Consider the following 17,843-nt stretch of genomic DNA (forward strand, 5'->3'; position numbering starts at 1 on the left):
TATCTATCTATCTATCTATCTATCTATCTATCTATCTATCTATCTATCATCTATATAGTTATGGTTTTGAATCTAGGAAAAGGAAGCTACATGTTATTTTTCCGTTCTTGCCTTTTTATATATCCATCTATCACCATGCACATTTGTGTACTTTTATTTTGTTTTTTGATTATAAACAAGCAAACTAAAGCTTTACACGTGTTTTGAAAAACCAACTCAAACAGCCCACAGTATGTCTGATCTGCCCAAGAGTCTACTTCTAATTTGGAAATTAGGAGATGCAACGAATGCCGCTGCGTAAGACAAAACCTTTCTAGTACTTCACGCAGATAATCTTAGATAGAATAAAACATATTGTGGTACCAAGAACAATTTACCCCACTACCACCTCACTCACCAAAGAAAGACGTTTTCTTTAAAAGCACTGAAAGCCCAGAAGTGAGACATAGTTTGTTTCAGCCATTGCTTTGAGTTGGGAACACATTCTAGAGACAACTAAACCCAAAGTCCCACCTCTGAACAGAATAAATAAGGGCAGAAATTAAAGGGGCTCTGATGGGAAAGGTCTGCTCAGAGACGACTTGAATCTCTTAGCTTTAAGAAAGCTGACAGAGTGGGAAGACAAACGAAGACAAAGTTTCATAACCTTCACCCTAGCCAGGACATCCTCTCTGATGTGGGACATCTGGGCAGAGTACGGGGATTGCTTTGAGCTTAGCAGCACAGCCCATCACTAGGATGATGGCATATTCTGATTTCATGTGACCTAGGATGGAAGCTTAGCTAAGCCATTTGCTAAAACAAAACAAAACAAAAAAACCCACAAATGTTTAAACAAAATAAGTTGTTTTTCCTCATTTGGAGCTGAGACAAGAATACTACATGGTAGTGTCATTGTAAGAATTGTGCGTAATCTCCACCTGACACAGATTATATACTCAGTAAACAAGAAATATGAGATGATGCAAAATGGACTCACTAACTCCATGTCCCCTTAGATAGGGAAAGCGATAATCCTCGGAGATGACTGAAGAAGGCATCATCTCAGGGAGGATAGGAGCATGCGGCACTTTCTGTAGGCATCATGGCAGTCCAAGCAGGAAGCTTAAACCGTGATAGTTGAAAAGATGCAACTGGCAAATTAATTGTAATGATTCTGCTTTTAATTGAAAGCGAGCTCCGGGAGACTTCCTGTCTTGATTAATGTGGAGAATTTCTTTAGATCTTTCAAGCGCAGGTGCTATTATGAGCCAAAACTTTAGTATAGTAACTTAGTTATTTTTCTGATATTACAGGTCTCATTTGTATTTGCTGATGGGTATTTGTTTATTTGAGAGATATTTATTTTCCCCATCTCCTCTGGTGGTATATCATAAGACACCTCTTTTTTTTTTTGCTTTTTTTTTTATTAATTACACTTTATTCATTTTGTATCCCCCCATAAGCCCCTCCCTCCTCCCCTGCCGATCCCACCCTCCCTCCCCTTTCTGCATGCATGCCACTCCCCAAGTCCACTGATAGGGGAGGTTCTCCTCTTCTTTCTGATCTTAGTCTATCAGTTCTCATCAAAAGTGGCTGCATTGTCCTCTACTGTGGCCTGGTAAGGCTGCTCCCCCCTCAGGGGGAAGTGATCAACGAGCAGGCCAATCAGATTATGTCAGAGGCAGTCCCTCTTCCCATTACTATGTAACCCACTTGGACACTGAACTGCCATGGGCTACACCTGTGCAGGGGTTCCAGGTCATCTCCACGAATAGTCCTTGGTTGGAGTATGAGTCTCTGGGAAGTTCCCTGTGTTCAAATTATCTTGTTCTGTTGCTCTGCTTGTGGAGTTCCCGTCCCCTCCAGCTCTTACTTTTTCCCACTTCTTATATAAAATTCCATTCCACCTCTTAACAACAAACCAGGAGCTAGTGAGATAGTTCAGAAGTTAAAGGCACTGATTTCTTTTTCAGAGGACCCACTTTCTGTTCCTAACACACACATGGCAGCTCAAAACAGTCTGTAACTCCAGTTTCAGGGAAGTCTATGTTCTCATCCAGCCTTGGTGGCCACCAGGCACAGACATACGTGCAAACAAAATACACATACACATCAAATGAAAGCAAATAAATCTTTAAGAACAAGCAAGCAAACAAGAAAACAAAGTCTCCTTTTCCAGTTCCAGTCAAGTGATTTTTATGAGGCTGATGCTACAGTTCTTAGGAATTCACTGAAGGTTTTATACAAACCAACATATTAAATTACATCTCCTGTAGGAAAGGTCTCTGGAACAAGCACTTGTTAGTTTTGTTAGGGTCTCAAGACTGTTGCTTGGATTTAATTCTCACCTCTGAACTTGGAGAAAGAATATGGAGTCTTCTGGAATGGTCAGAGCCATCTTGTGATGGTCAGGATAGAAAACATCAGAATGGACTGGTCAGTAATGCTGCAGCAGAGCACCGAGACAAATTTATTCCTTCCAATGTGCCTAAGCTGACTCATCAAGCACACTCAGACACTCCACTCTTGTTTACCACACTGTTTTTCTGCTTAGGTACAACACTTCTCCATGTAGGAGAGCTCAGAAAAAGTCACCTGTACAGAACCTGGAATGTCGGTCCTCTGAAACTCCAATATATTTTCTTTCTACAAGTTAGCATTGGTTATGTTTTCTGAAACTTTGAAGACACTAGTGGGGTATTTGTTATAATTAGAAGATTAAAGAAATAAGCCAAGAGAAGAAGATACATCAATCCTATACCTATACCTTTGCCATGACATGTTTTATGATATATATTTTGTGTATATTATGAGTACACTGAAATATTCTTATAAAGACTCATTTCATTGTTTAAGATCTTCCTTCTTGATTATATTGTTTGAGATCTTCTTGATAAAATTGCAAGCATGTATTTATATAGCATAAAATATTATGTTATGTTCTTTTTTTAAGGTTTCAGAATAATAGACCATATTGGTATGCCATAACTTATTTAAGCAATTTAGATACCTAAATTTTAGTTGGATTTTTTCTTTCTCTGGATTTAGCTGTTATATAATATTATGTAAATACACTTGTTGAAAAGAATTGGTACATACTTTTTAAACTTATTTATAAATATGTATGAGTGTTTACGTGTGTGTGTGTGTGTGTGTGTGTGTGTGTGTGTGTGTGTGTGTCTCAAATGTATGTCTGGTACCTACAAAGTTCAGATCTCCTGAAGCTGGAATTACAGATTGTTTGAACCACTACATGGCTGCTAGGAACCTAATCTGGGTTTTCTGCAAGAGCAACAAGTGTTCTTAACCAACCACTGAGCCATACCTCTTGCCCCGATCTTAGGTATTTTTGAATGAAAAATCCTGAAAAGCAGAGCAATAGAACCATATGTTTTTGTAGCTTCAATTTTTCATTCAAATAGATACCACATCTTCCTTCTAATAGTGACTATGAATTCATATACTCACATTATGTCTATCATTTTCGCTGATGTGATAGATATAAAATGCTCGCAGTCAGGCCTATCAGCAATGGGCAAATGTGGACACACAGGGTGTAGTTTTGTAATTAGTAGGGAACTGTTGTTTTTGTTTTTCTTACAATTCATTGGCGATTCAAGTTTAACCCAGTTGACCTTTTGTTTGAGTTGAACAGTTTTACATATCTTGCTGATTTATTGCTTACTTCTATTAGTGGTTTCTAAACCCATGAAGAAGTTTGGTAGAAGCCAACACAAGCAGCTAGTAACCTATCAGTGAAGGATTTACCTTGTTAAAATGTAAGGTGTGTGGAAACCTTGAGGTTGGGTCCATCTCTGTAACAGGTGACGTTATAACAGGTGACACTCTGTTTCTACAGGAGCTATTTTTGTACTGTTGTTATAGGTAAGTAAAGATACTGTTAACTATTATTTCAAAAACCTGATCTACGTACCAGAAATACCTTTCCTTCTAAGGACAGACTAGACATGCTTTAAAAGATTCTCAGGTAGAGGGTGAAAACAAACAGGGAGGAAGATGGAGAAGATAAGGAGGGATAAGGTCAGAACAGTACCAGAATCCAGATGGACCCTGATGTTTCTCTGTTTGGTCAGTGAAAGCATGTGGGGTCCTGCTTTTGCGGACTCCAAAGCTACCTGACTGGAAGCAGAATGATGGGTCACTGTGATGTGACCCTTCAAAGCACTCAGTAGGACTATCTGAAACACCCTGTTATGAACTCACTGCTACTCTCAGGTCAAGGTTAAGGTACCCGCAGAATCCCTGTTACTAACCAAGAAATCATCGAATCCTAAGAGATGTAACTGCTAACACTTAGAGAGTCTGGAGAGATTAGTTTTTTTTAAAAATCCCATTTCACAAACATGGCTATACCTTTCTCATCTTGACAGGGAACTAGATGGTCTGGAAATGCTTCAACTGGCTTCTTTGTCTGGGTGTGGATGTGCCCTAGAAGACAGAAACCTTCTTGATCCCTACAGCTATTTCCGTTAACCCCTTGAAGACTGCATCAAGTGTGCGCTCAGCTGCCGAACTCTTTTAATGAGGTGCCAGTGATTTTAATGGGGCAAAAAAGATGGATGATTCACACCAGATGTCCATAAGGGCCATCCGGGGATTGCTCTGCCGGACGCATAGTACATCATGTTGCTCATTGAATTCTTAAGGGGTTAACTTGACCTTTCTCTTTTAACACAGCACTAAAAGTAATGCAATTTCCATTTTCCGTGTCTCTTTTATTTATATAGAAAGGCTCCGTGACAAACCCACCAGACCTCCGAGAGCAAGTTTCCCCGTTTATGTCCTTGCCATCCCTAAACCCTTGTGGGTGATTCTGAACGTGGAGTAGACGGAGGTGGTGAACACCATCCAAGCTTTTATGACCAACACTTCCACACTGGACTTCCCCAGAACCATAGATTACTTTCTGAGGACTATAGGTCAGTGCTACACCTCTTGTTCCTCAGCGTTTATTTTAGCCCAGCTAATACATACTCTTGTCCCTTGAAGTATGAAAATAAAATAAAGCATGAAGAGTAGGAATCACAGTTCTTCTCTGTTAAAAGTTACTGAATTTAAAGTCATTATTAGATGGATACTTCACTGACATCTGGTTTGCTGTCTCCTTGCATCTCTCCCAGACCCTCTCTCTCTTCACTCTACCCCCTCTCTCTTGCTGGGAATTGAACCTGTGCTTTTATGCAAGTGCTTGAGAACAGAGGTATCATGTTCTGTTAATACTTTCCTTCTTGCTTGTTGTCCCAAAATAGGTAGTGACCTTCTACCCTGAGGTCATTATGCATTTATCTAACTCTTTATGAAAGAGAAGGATCTGAATGGTTGGTTAGGTTAGTTATTATTATCTTTGAAGTCAGTGAAACTTCAAATTTCCTATGTTTCCATGGATGATCAGATACTATAACTGATTACAAAAGAAGTCCATAAATATGAAGGCTTATAAAAATCAACCAATAATGGAAGCGCATATTTGCATAGCTTCTAACCAACAACTCATCATTTCTTTCTTTAGTCCTCTGTTGCATTTTACAACTTAACTATAATTATACTAAGTGAGGAATTTTATTTTACCTTGAAGGTACCATAACAATATTTGTATAATTGTTTAGTAAATTTTCTGATGTTCATTGAACTTTTAAATTTTATGTGTTGGGAATTTTTTTTAAATGGAATTTTTTTAAATATATAATTTATTTAACTTTATTTTATGTGCATTGGTGTGAGGGTGTCAGATCACCTGGAACTGGAGGTACAGACAGTTGTGAGCTGCCATGTGGGTGCTGGGAATTGAACCTGGGTCCTTTGGAAGAACCGACAGTGCTCTTAACCACTGAGCCATCTCTCCAGCCCCGTGTTGGGAATTTTTAAGAAAAGATTTATTCATTTATTTTGTTTTCTTTTAAGATTTATTTTTATTTTGTGTTTTAAGAGTGTTTTACCACATGTATGTCTGTGCACATGTATCTGATGCCAGTGAAGGACAGGAGAGAGCATAGATCCTCTGGAATTGGATTTAAATAAGATGGTTGTTAGCTGTCATGTGGGCACTGGTGATTCAACCCATTTCCTCTGCAAGAGCAGCCAGGGTTCTCAACTGCTAACTCATCTCTACAGCTCACATGTTGAGACTTTTTATTTGTATGTGTCTTTTCTGGTGATAATTTTTTTTAAATATATAAAAATGCATAACTTAGCCTTCTTTAGACAGATCCCTTGTGAAAACAAAGGAGAAGAGGAAAGCAAGGAGATAGAGAAGGGACTCACACACACAAATAATTAGCTGCCTTTGTTTTTCTGTCTTACTGTTTACTTCGTTATATTGTTCTAATCTTTTTCTTTTGGCTGTTTGTTTGAGATGGTGTCTTACTATGTATCCCAGACTGATTCTCAAATTGCCGTCTTCCTGCCTTAGCCTCCCAAATGCTGGAGTTACAGTTACCTCCTGATTTTATTCATGATATTTTATTTTATTTTATTTCATTGATTAAAAGATGATGGAATGTTGTTTTCTCTTTCTAGCTTTAGTGTAATATTTACTTTCACTGTGAGTCCACATACACATATATGCGTACACAGACACACACGTATACTCCCTCACTGAAATATTTATTTTAATTTATCATATACTATCTCTACTCAAGTACAAAACCTCTTGGTTATACATTTTGATAATGTTTTTTCATCCTCACTCAGATGAAAAAGGATGCAAGCTTTGCTATGAGTAGTTATCCTCAATGGACTTCATTCAGTTTTTTTTCTCTCTTTTCTTTCTCATGTAGGTCATGCATCTCACTCTGTAATGCTGTGATTATGTGAGCTAAAACTGCAAAGTGTGACTTAACACACAAACACCTTACCTCATGCATTTCATTGTAAACATTCATTCCATTATTAGTAAATTAGTAAAATTGAGAGCAAATATGACTCCTGACCCTGATGAAGAAATGAAAATGTTTCAAGTCTGTATTGTCCTTGATAGCCTGTGGCATGTGTTCCAACAGAACACAGTTCAACTGCTAGTGTCTAGCTCTAAGTCTCTAGAAGTGCTGCACACGTAACTAATCTTTCCCTACTCCTTTGCCTTCACCAAGAGATCATCACATCTGCAGTGACCTGCTTGATGAGCTGCACATGTTGTCAGAGCGGCCCATTAGACATGTCAGAAAGAATAACAGGGTCAGAAGAACCTCTAGCTTAACTATCTACCCCACAGTACTGTGCTCTATATGAACCCTAATTGTTTGAAGTCACTGGCTATGTGTTTATTTTGTTATCCATCAAGACATTTATATTAAAGTAGGTTAGACTCATATAGATTCTTAAGAAAAAGACTGAACATTTATCATATTCAACCTTAAACTGCTTGGCCAGTGAGCTTTGAGTTCACTTGAGTTTATGGCCCTTTTGTCAGATGTTACTCTTAAGTTGACCCTTTATATTCCACGGTGTTTCTTTTAAATTCAGTATTGTGGACGTATTTCGTAGCTATCTATAATGCAGCAAGTTTATGAGTGCAGTAGCCATGTCATATCCAGAGAACGTTGTATCTCAGTATTCCTTCCTAACCTCTTGCTCTCATATTCAGTCTCCTTCCCTTTCTACAGCATTCCCTGAGCTTTGTAGGGGATGGTGTTATCGTCCCCTTTAGGACAAAGAATTTCAAAAGTCTCTTATTCTCCATCCTTTGACCAGCAGTGAGTCCTCGAAATAACAGCCACCCATTTCAAAAAGAAACTTCTAAGAGCGTGGCCGAGAGTAGCACTACTTGGGTGTTAAACCTTCAGGGTCATCCCCAGTGACCTAATTCTTTGAGAAAGGGTCTACCTTTCCAACCATCACTACTAGCTGGAAAACAAGTGTTCAAACACATGAGCATATGAGAGACATCTCATGTGCAAACTGTAACAGACTAGTTTAACAAAGAAAACAAACACTGGGAGGCTTAACAAGTAAACATTCATGAAACACAACTCTGGAGTCCACAGAATAAATGATTCATGGACAGATTCATTTTTGGAGCTATTAGCGAAGTGTAAAGCAGTATTCATGATATTTATTCTTGATGGTTTCTTTGCTTACAGTCAGTACTTCACCTAGTTGGTCTTTATCGAGAACAGGGACACAAATCTTTGTTACTGGAGGAACAGGACTCTTGACAGTATTGTTTCTATATGATCTTCTCTAGTAGGGTTTTTTCACAGTGCAGTGTGTTATTCATCTCTGTGTTTTCTTAAATGGTAGCTGCTAAATACACATGCTGCCGAACACTTGACATAAAGCCAGTCAGAGAAAAATTTTAAATTTTATGTAATGTTAACTAAATATTAAGTCTCATTTGTCAATGTGTTTATAGAGCTTCAATAATGTTCTAAGAGTTCTACTTAGTCTGTGTCGGTATATCTTGTATTATTTTCCCATGATCCATGGATGTCTGCTTGTTTATTATTATTTTCTTTTTTTTGTTTTAGTTTGGGACATTTATATTGTTCTTTCAAGTGTCTTATTCTTTTCCCATCTTCATTAGATCTGCTGATGAGACCTTGGAAATCTGTCTGTATTTTCATATTCAGTTTTTTAGTTCAACAACTTCTCTTTGGTCATTTTTTAGATATTCATAGTCTGATAATATTACTCATCTGTTCGACACATTATTATTTTAAATTTGCAACTGATAATTCTAATATCGGGATCTCATCTGAGTCTGATTTTGATATTTGCCTTTTGTTTCCCTTTCCTTTAAAGTGCTTTCTTCGGAAGCCACACATTTAAATCAGGCATACAGAGCAGCATACAGAACTGGCTACCTCCTGTAAGCAGACAAGGATCCCGATGGAGGGCCTGAGAGGCCAGCCCATCTACAAAACCTTCAGTACTCCCTGCCCTGCCTATAACGTATGCTGGGGTACAGGTGGCACAGAAACTGTGACAGTGGACAACCAATGACTAGTCCAGCTTGAGACCTTACACTGAGAGGAAGCCACCCCTGATATTGCCTGGAGGTCCAGGACCCAGAGGATAGAACCAACTATGGCTGGCAAAAAAGAAAAAAAAATCAATGAAATAATTTCTAATGATATTCTGCTATGCTCAAAGATTGTTGCCTAGCCCAATTATAACCAGAAAGGCTTCCTCTAGCAACTGATAGAAGCAGAAGCAGAAATTCACAGCCGAACACTAGGTGGCTCAAAGGGAATCCTGTAAAAAAGGGGGAATAAGGATTGTAGAAGCCAGAGAGGCTAAGAACACCCAGAAGAATCAACTTACTTGGCCTCAAAGGGGTTCACAGAGACTTAACTGACAACTAGAGGGCCTGCATGGGACTGACCTAGGCTCTCTTCATATGTGTTGAAGTTGTTGTATGGCTTGGTCTTTTTGTGGGACTTGTAACAGTGGGAGCAGGGGCTGTCTCTGACCCTTTTGTATGGGACTCTTTTTTCCTACCGGGTCACCTTATCCAGACTTAATATGATGGGAGGTGCCCAGTCTTACTGCAATCTGATTATGCCATGTTTGGCTGATATCCATGGGATGCCTACTGTTTTCTGAAAAGAAAAGGAGGAGAACTGGATGGGGGATGGGTGAGCAGAGGGAAGGTAGGTGGGGGAAGAAGAAATGTGAGGAGTAGAGAGAGGGGAGACTATGGTCAAGATGTAAGACGAAAGAAAACTTTGTGTATTTATTAGTATATTCTTATGGCCTCCCATTGCTCTACTTTGTGGCAACAACATTCCCAATCTACTTCCATCAAGATCTGTCCATTGTAGCTTCTCAAGAAAGGGAGGAATCCCTTTGCTTTGGCAAGGAGAAAGAGTCAGCAGACTGTTTTTCTCTAGAACATCTTAGTCTTAGAGAAAGCTGAGGAGAGAGCGCTGTAACTGGCAAACCAGGAGGTTTCGCACAAGAACTGCATAGTGGTCCTGATGGCAAACGGTAACAGGTGATTCAGCTCCCCTAAAACTAAGGCCTCGGAACTTTCTCATCTCACCCTTTGCATCAAACTCAGCCTCCTGACACTTGATCAGTCACCACGGAAGTGACCCCAGGTAATGACATCGCCATGTTCTGTCTGGGCCTGCTTCGTGACTTTGGCCTGGCTGTCTGCAGTAATTCCTCAGTTCCTGGACAGAACTAAGTAACACCACCCATTTCTGTTTCCCTGGCTTTTCCTTGAAGCAAGAACAAGGAGACGACTGTTCAGTTCCTCCCAGGCCAAAACCAAGATTGCAACCTCGTACTAAGCACTTAGATCCACTGAGGTAATTTCTAAATACTGAAATATTTATTTTCTCTTTTTAAGCATCTCTCTTAGGAGCCTGAGGTCTGCTTCTCACACACATAAGATGCTTCTGAGAGGACGAAGATACTTGATCCTCTGCAGCCAGATAGAAGACTGTTTAGCAAGTGTTTGAGGGAAAAATTTAAAGACTATTTCCTGATAGAGTATAGATCTCACTAAATTTACTGTTGGGTGTCTCTTCATACCGAGACATCTCTGAGAATGCTCTAGGTCATGTCACGTTCGAAACTAATTATTCATAAGTTGCTTCTCGTTTCTTAGGGCCCATGCTGAGACACTTCATAAAGCAAGCAAGTCACTTTATGACCTGGTCCCGCTCTCTCTCTCCAGCCTCACTTATGCCTCTGTCCGTCTCGTTCAGTTGCTTCATCCAACTGGCCTCCTACAGTTCCTCAGGCTTTCTACTCTCTGATCCTCATAGTGTAGTTACCTACGGCTACAATGCTCTTCTGTTCCCTGGGAAACTTCAGCTTCCAGCTAAACCAACAGGTCGCTGTTTATTCTGTCGCAGGAATATTCCTCAGTTCATCTTTTAGTAAGTCTCACAAGTATAATTAATTATTTAAAATTATTATGTAGTTCTTTGTTTAAGATCCGTCTCACCCAGTCTCAGCTACACCCTTCAAGGAGCCTGGAGACTGCCTGTTTCACTCGCACAATCACTCTTTTAGCCTCATAGCTCCTGGACAACATTTTCAAATGCATCGATGACGGATGAATGAAAATTCCATCTCTATTTTCATCTTACCAAAAACCGAATTCTTGGTTTGTGGTTAGGTGGTAGGGAAGCGTGGAGAAGCAGTCAACCCAAGCAGGGGCCTCCCAGGAAAGAATATATGTGCAGAAATGTCATTTAAGAGATGAGATGAAAATTCTCCCCTAGGGAAACTCAGAAATATTTGTGAAAAGACTGTTCCTTACTCTTTTGCAGATGTGGCCATGGCTTAATTTCTTTGGTTACTAACGGAGACGGTCCCCCAGAAGAGCAGAAATCTCGGGGCCACTCAGATTGCAGCAGCTATAAAAAATGTGATAATCATTATCAGCTAACTAATCTTTTCTCTTCAAGTTTCTCAATGATTACAGTGAACCATGAAAAATTGCCTCAAAGCCACAGATGACAGAATGGTTCCCTGGGCAAGTTTTGTGGTGATCCCAAGACTCGTGGAGTCATCCCAGGAATTCAGGCTTGACTTCGCTGAATGCATTCAAAAGCAGGCACACTCCACTCCCTTGAAGGGTGAGGTGGTAGATAGATACACAAAATTAAAGATAATTTTGGATAGATATTTAAATCTATACACTCTATCATACGCACCACTGTACAAAATAAATCCTCATTTGTTATCACTGTTACTTATAACAACCTACTGGAATAGATATATTTTCCCCAGTAAAAGAAAATAACAGAACTGAAATTTGAAATGTCTCCACCAGGAAGAAAACATGCACTCTGTCTTCTGAGGGACTTCAGGTGAGAAATCTCATTTTGGCCGTAGGTCTATCTTTATGAACAACATCTATGACATTTAGGGAGTTATTTTTTTATCATCTGCTATTGCCTTTCACCTGTAATTGCCAGCCTAATTATTTTAAATATTGATGCCATTTAAGATGATGCAACCCTTGAGCATCAACACGCTTTAATGTTTGTTTCTCCAATTCCAGTAACTTCCATCCGAACCCAACACGAAGAAAGAATCCTTTGCCTTCCGGCCCCAAACTCCTCAAAAATATGCACAGTTAAACAAGAAAGATGGAAGTGTGAGGGCTAGGCAGCTCCTGAAGCAGCTGCTGCACACAGAGAGTAAGTGTTCTTTATGGCGGGTTTTAGTATCTGTTCCAGCTGTAAATGTGCAATATAATCCGAACATTATACAGAGCAGCATTCATTTCAACGTGTAAGCTTTATTGACAAGAAGGCAACTTCAAAAGAGATAGCAGAGCCTACTTTGTCAATCGTGAGTTTGGGAGGTTTTTGGTTGGTTTGTTTGTTCGTTTTGTTTTTTCTTTGTAAGGACAGAACAGATAATGGTAGCTTACATGGCAATTTGAATTGCAAGTGTAGGCATATAGGTAGTTTGGTGAGAAGCTTATGCAAGAAGTCAGTTTGGGCTAATTAGAACGTAGGAATGCCTCACAGATTGATATTCATACATGATGTATATGTACAGGCTCAGATACTGCATTGGAGTAGCTTGTTTGGGTCATATGGACAAGCACATGAGAACAAAGGAGACTGCAGCAGACACAAAGCTCCCTCCAGCTCCACCCAGCATGTGGTCCCATTCATGCTGGGGAGTTCACCTGCTGGCAGTTAGGAATTCCTCCAGCTGTGCATGTGTTGAGGTACTCAGAGCTTCCTTCTCTGTTGATTTAATAACAGCATGTACCACAGCAGTGTATTTTTCATCCTTACCGAAATCACATTTCATCTCTTTCTTGAAAGGCTTATTAAATTAACCCATAAACCATTTGAGTCTGGATTTTGAGGTTATTTGCTTGTACTCAGTTTTCTTTTGGGGAATCTTTTTTTTGTTTGCTTGTTTGTTTAGGATTAATTCCGTTTATCTATTTATTTCCTGCTTTTTTTCACTTCCCCCCTCTCTTCCCATGTAACTTCCGTCTGTGTCTCCCCACCACCAACTCTAAAATCCATTATTTTCTGTAATTATTATCATAGAATTTCTAATAATCACACATGTTTTCAGCTATTGTTGTGTCACAGTTTTGAAAGACATATGTCCATTTTCCGAAGTCTTCAAACTTAATAGCCTATGAATGTTTTTTAAATGTGATTTGAAAAGTCCTTTGTTTCTGTAATATAATCCTAACACCACTGGACTTTCTTTTACTTTCATTTCTTTTTGCTTAATTTGTCTAGGTAAAAGTTCATCCTGTTTATTTTGTCCAAGTTCTGAGTTTTTCCAGTTGCTTTCTTGTTCATCTCACATTTTTTTATGGATCTGTTATGTTTTTCTTTTCTTTGTGCTCCAGTTCTATCTATATACTCAAACTTATTGAGTTAAATGTTCACCTCCATTTTATTTCATTTTTCTGCAATATTTGGTCTGCATATTCTTTTAATCTTGTTTAATTAGAACTACTTTTAAAATTTCCATTGATTTTTACTTTGAAAACAAAGAAGCACACTAGTTATGTATTTGATACATACAAATAAGATTTATTTACTTTTATGTGTACAAATTTGCTCATGTATGTATGTATGTATGTGCATCCAACTCATGCTTGGTGACTGAGGAAGACAGAAGAGGGTGTCAGATCTCTTACAATAGGAGTTAAAGACTATTGTGAGCCCCATATGGATGCAAGAAACCTAGCTTGGTTCCTCAACAAGAGTGCGTGTTCTTAGCTGCGGAGCCGGATCTCCAACCCTGATATACAAGTTAGTTAGGCCTTAGTTATTAATTTGCTGTTTTGTTTTCAGAGAACATCTACTATGTGACTTGTTGATTTTCCTCTGTGGATAAATACAAAACCAATATGCATAAATGTTCCAAGTGTTTTCTTCAAAATGTATATTATCTACTAATGTGAAACAAATAACCTTTAATGAGTAATAGTGTGAGATAGCTGAGTTATTTAGATGTTGTGTATTTCACTTGCTGTCTTTCTGCCTTCATCTCCTCTTGGGAATATGGTAAAACAGCAGTTTTACTTGTATAATTGCACCACTGCATATATTTAAAGACATTGCTTTATCTTTTTGTTCCTGGTGATTTATTTTATTTTATTTTTTTTTATTAATTACACTTTATTTACTTCGTATCCTCCCTGTAGTTCCCTCCCTCCTCCCTCCCAATCCCTCCCTTCCTCCTCCTTCTCCATGCATGCCCCTCCCCAAGTCCACTGGTAGGGGAGGTCTTCTTTTCCTTCCTTCTGATCCTAGTCTGTTAGGTCTCATCAGGAGTGGCTGCATTGTCTTCTTCTGTGGCCTGGTAAGGCTGCTCCTCCTTCAGGGGGAGGTGATCAAAGAGAAGGCCAATCAGTTCATGTCAGAGACAGCCTCTGTTCCCATTACTATGGAACCCACTCAGAGACTGAACTTCCATGTGCTACATCTGTGCAGGGGTTCTGGGTTATCTCCATGCATGCTACTTGGTTGGACTATCAGTCTCAGGAAAGACCCATGTGCCCAGATTTTTTGGAACAGTTGCTCTCCTTGCGGAGCTCCTGTCCCCTCTGGGTCTTACTAACTCCCACTTCTTTCATAAGATTCCCTGAAATCTCTTCAAAGTTTGGCCATAAGTCTTAGCATCTGCTTTGATAGTCTTCAGGGTAGAGCCTTTCAGAGGTCCTCTGTGGCAGCTCCTAACTTATTCCCAGTTTTCTCTTTCTTCTGATGTCCATCCTCTTTGCCTTTCTGGATGGGGATTGGAGTAGCCATTCTAATATCTAATAAAATAGACATTGCTTTATCTTTAATTGAAATTCTTTGGAATTTCAATGAAGATTGCTACTCCAACTCTATTTACTTCACTCATCATTCCATCCGTAAATTGTCATTGTTGGAATCTACTTTAAACGTGTACTTTATAGACCACTGCTTCTCAAACTGAGTATTAAGAAAAGACAGTTTTCCCAAATTTTTAAACTATTTGTATTGTGCTTTACAAAGTACAATAAATATACGTTTTCTAGAATATAAAAAAAAAACTGAATACGAAATAAAAGTATGTAATTTCATTATTAGATTTATCAGACTGAAATTTCCGAGTTAAATTTCTATAAAAATCAGTAAGTCCTCATTCTCAATTTCTAAGTTTATTAGCATAGATTGGTAATCAAAGTCACAGGCTGGTCTCAGAGTATAGCATGCTTGCAGCACATTTTAAGTTTTCTCAGTGGCTTTTTAAAAACTCCAACATGAGAGTCTGTTTAAAAGAATATGCCAGTTTTTAGGCAATACGTAACACTAGGCTGACCTCAAACTCACTCTTACCTCAGGCTGGACTTACAGTCAGTCACGACCCCCTTTCTTAGCCTCCTCCTAGCCTGGTACTCTGAGTCAGCCTGTAAAGATTTATTTCTGTTATCCAAACTCATGTAACAAATTTACTTTTACACTCACTATGATTAGCACACTTACCAAATCTGGTGGACACACATCAATTATATTTGTGCTTCATATGTCAAAAGTGGCTTTGTTGACATAATATTTCTGAACTCTGGATAAAACCTTAAACAAAATAAAGCAAGGTGCTTACTAGCAAAGTTTGGCAAATATTAAAATAAGTAAGACCAGGAGTGTTCTGGCCTCAGGTGGTTGCCTGGATATCTAGTAGATTGTTAGAGTTTCATTTGAGAAAGTAAAATTCACTTTGTGAGATTGTTCTGTATATCTTAGGGTACTCATTATCTTCACTTCCTGACTGCTGAGTGCTGATATATTCCAATTATTCTAAGAATGAAAACCCTTGTCACAAATGCCCCAAATACTTCTCCAGTGCTGCCATACCCCTGCTGGAAACAGTTGCTCTAGAAGGGAGCAGGTCAGATACACTCTCAAGGGATTTTCCCATTGGTCAGTGTCCACACTATGAGAGTGACTGGGATAACTTGACAGTATTTTTGCCTACATGAAGTGGTTGGACTACAGTATGATTAAAGCGTGATTAAAACTGCTACATGTAGAGGATGGACATAGCCAGGTAGAACCTGGCTATGCTGATGTTTCCTGCCTGGCCCTGGATGTGGGATATATATTAGCCTCCTGCTTTATCCAATTTTATTTCCTCGCTGCTAAGAGAATTTTAAACTAGTATAGATAATTACTGACAAAATATCATTTAATGTTACATACAATCAGGTATTGTAAAGAGCTAAATAAAGGAGATGTTCAGTAAGGATAAACTTCCAGGAATACTTACAAGGCAGGATTGAAAGCTTGCTTGTGTATTTCAAAAATAGATTAGATGGAATACAGGGAGTATATGTTAACTTTAGATGTTAAGGAAGAAAGTGTATCCAAGGATAACTGAAATATTCAACCCATTTCTTGTCAACTCTTTTCTTGAAATAAAAAGCTAGGGCTTTTTCTAAGAAATAAGTGCTTCTTACATAATCTTCACCAGGAGGCATTAAGCGTTTCCTGGCAACATAAATGTTTTCTTTGGAAATAGCTAATACATGGTAGAATTTTTCAGGATTTCAGTGTCTGCCAACGTTACCTTTGGTACAACTTTGCATGGTTGTTTGCTGGAAGGTCTGTGGGAGATTTCTTTGACAGTGACATATTTAATGACGTAGAGGCCAGCTACCCAGCATGACTAGTGCGGTAAGTTACCGAAGCACTGAAATGTCAAAGAATTAATAAACATCACTATTTCTGTCTATACTGCTTTTTCAGTAGAGCTTGGAACACAATCACTTCCATAACCAACTGTCATCAAGGATGAAAACTTTAGATATTAAGGTATTAGAGGAGACCTGACTCAGTTCAGTTATCATAACTGAACTTTGGCTTTGTGACAATTTGGAAACAGCAAACGATTTCTAGAGGCTCAATCATCAAAACCTGTTTCAAACTTAAATTCATGATGAATTCAAAGTGTTCAGTAGTGCCTGCCTGTGCTGTGCTGTGTGACTTCAGTGCAGCCATGGTTCTCAAACACAGCATAGGCACTTTGCACTCAAAAGCCCATTGTATCAGCAATACCAAGGAATGCTGTCTGAGACATGTAGGCTCAGCTTTGAGACTGTTACATGGTATGAATCACAGCACTTTTTACTATATATAGAAAGCATTTGCTCTTTTCAGAAACATAAAACAAAACCAAATAAAAAAAGGTTGATGATTTTTCTGTTGCTACTCCCCAGGAATAGGAATAGGATATAGGTTATATAAAGATGGAAATGATAAAAATGAAAGTTGTTGGTCAGGGGAGTCCAAGAGATTTCCCCTTCAAAATATGTTATTGCTGTTACCTTGGTTACTTCCAGAGGCTAAAGGTACGTCAGATTGGTACAGACTCCACCCTTATAAGACACAGGAATCAGAGGATTCCAGCCCTATCTGACTTGAAAGCCTCCTTCGTGAGTGCTAACTTTCATAGTGCCTGAAGATGCTACGCAAGCTGCCCAAGTAAGGAAAGCAATCAATAGTCCTAACCAGCTGTGATACCTATGAACCACTACACTGAGAAGCAGGGCAAGATATCAGCAAAGGTGAAACAGCGGCACTTATACCTTGGTGGTAATGAACAGCTGTCTAATTGGACATAACTGCTCAACAGGAAGAAATGATTCCCGCATAGAATACTTAGTCTCGTAGTTACTGAGGCCATCCAGCTTAGAGGAGAACACAACCTCTTCCTTAAACCACTATAATTCCTCACTGCATTCGCAATATTTACCCTTGTATCTACAAATGATTGTGTTTCTCACTCTTCAGTAAAGAAACCTTTTTCTACAGAAAGGAGAGACAATCATAGAGAGCCACAATGTTCAAAAGTCAGTAACCAACTCAGTTCCCATCACCAAATAGATCTACAGCACGACCCCTACACCTAAGGCTCAGATAACA

At 39.0% G+C, this 17,843-nt stretch overlaps 1 long non-coding RNA gene across 18 annotated transcripts in view; it reads left to right on the forward strand.

Moving 5' to 3' along the window:
- The window catches only part of LOC129670376 (uncharacterized), a 211,189-nt gene that overhangs the window by 174,401 nt on the left and 18,945 nt on the right, over positions 1 to 17,843 (forward strand). For 12 of the 18 annotated variants that reach the window (XR_008719186.1, XR_008719204.1, XR_008719198.1 and 9 more), the window contains 4 exons: positions 4,374 to 4,529; positions 4,731 to 11,537; positions 11,735 to 11,771; positions 11,966 to 12,104. This is a non-coding gene — a long non-coding RNA (uncharacterized LOC129670376). Of the gene's footprint in view, positions 1 to 4,373; positions 4,530 to 4,730; positions 11,538 to 11,734; positions 11,772 to 11,965; positions 12,105 to 12,471; positions 12,627 to 17,843 lie in introns of those variants that run through there. The other 6 variants (XR_008719202.1, XR_008719190.1, XR_008719195.1 and 3 more) reach the window with 6 other exon arrangements.

Source organism: Psammomys obesus, unplaced genomic scaffold (genome assembly GCF_907164565.1).
Source record: "Psammomys obesus unplaced genomic scaffold, mPsaObe1.curated_primary_1811, whole genome shotgun sequence".
NCBI lineage: Eukaryota > Metazoa > Chordata > Mammalia > Rodentia > Muridae > Psammomys > Psammomys obesus.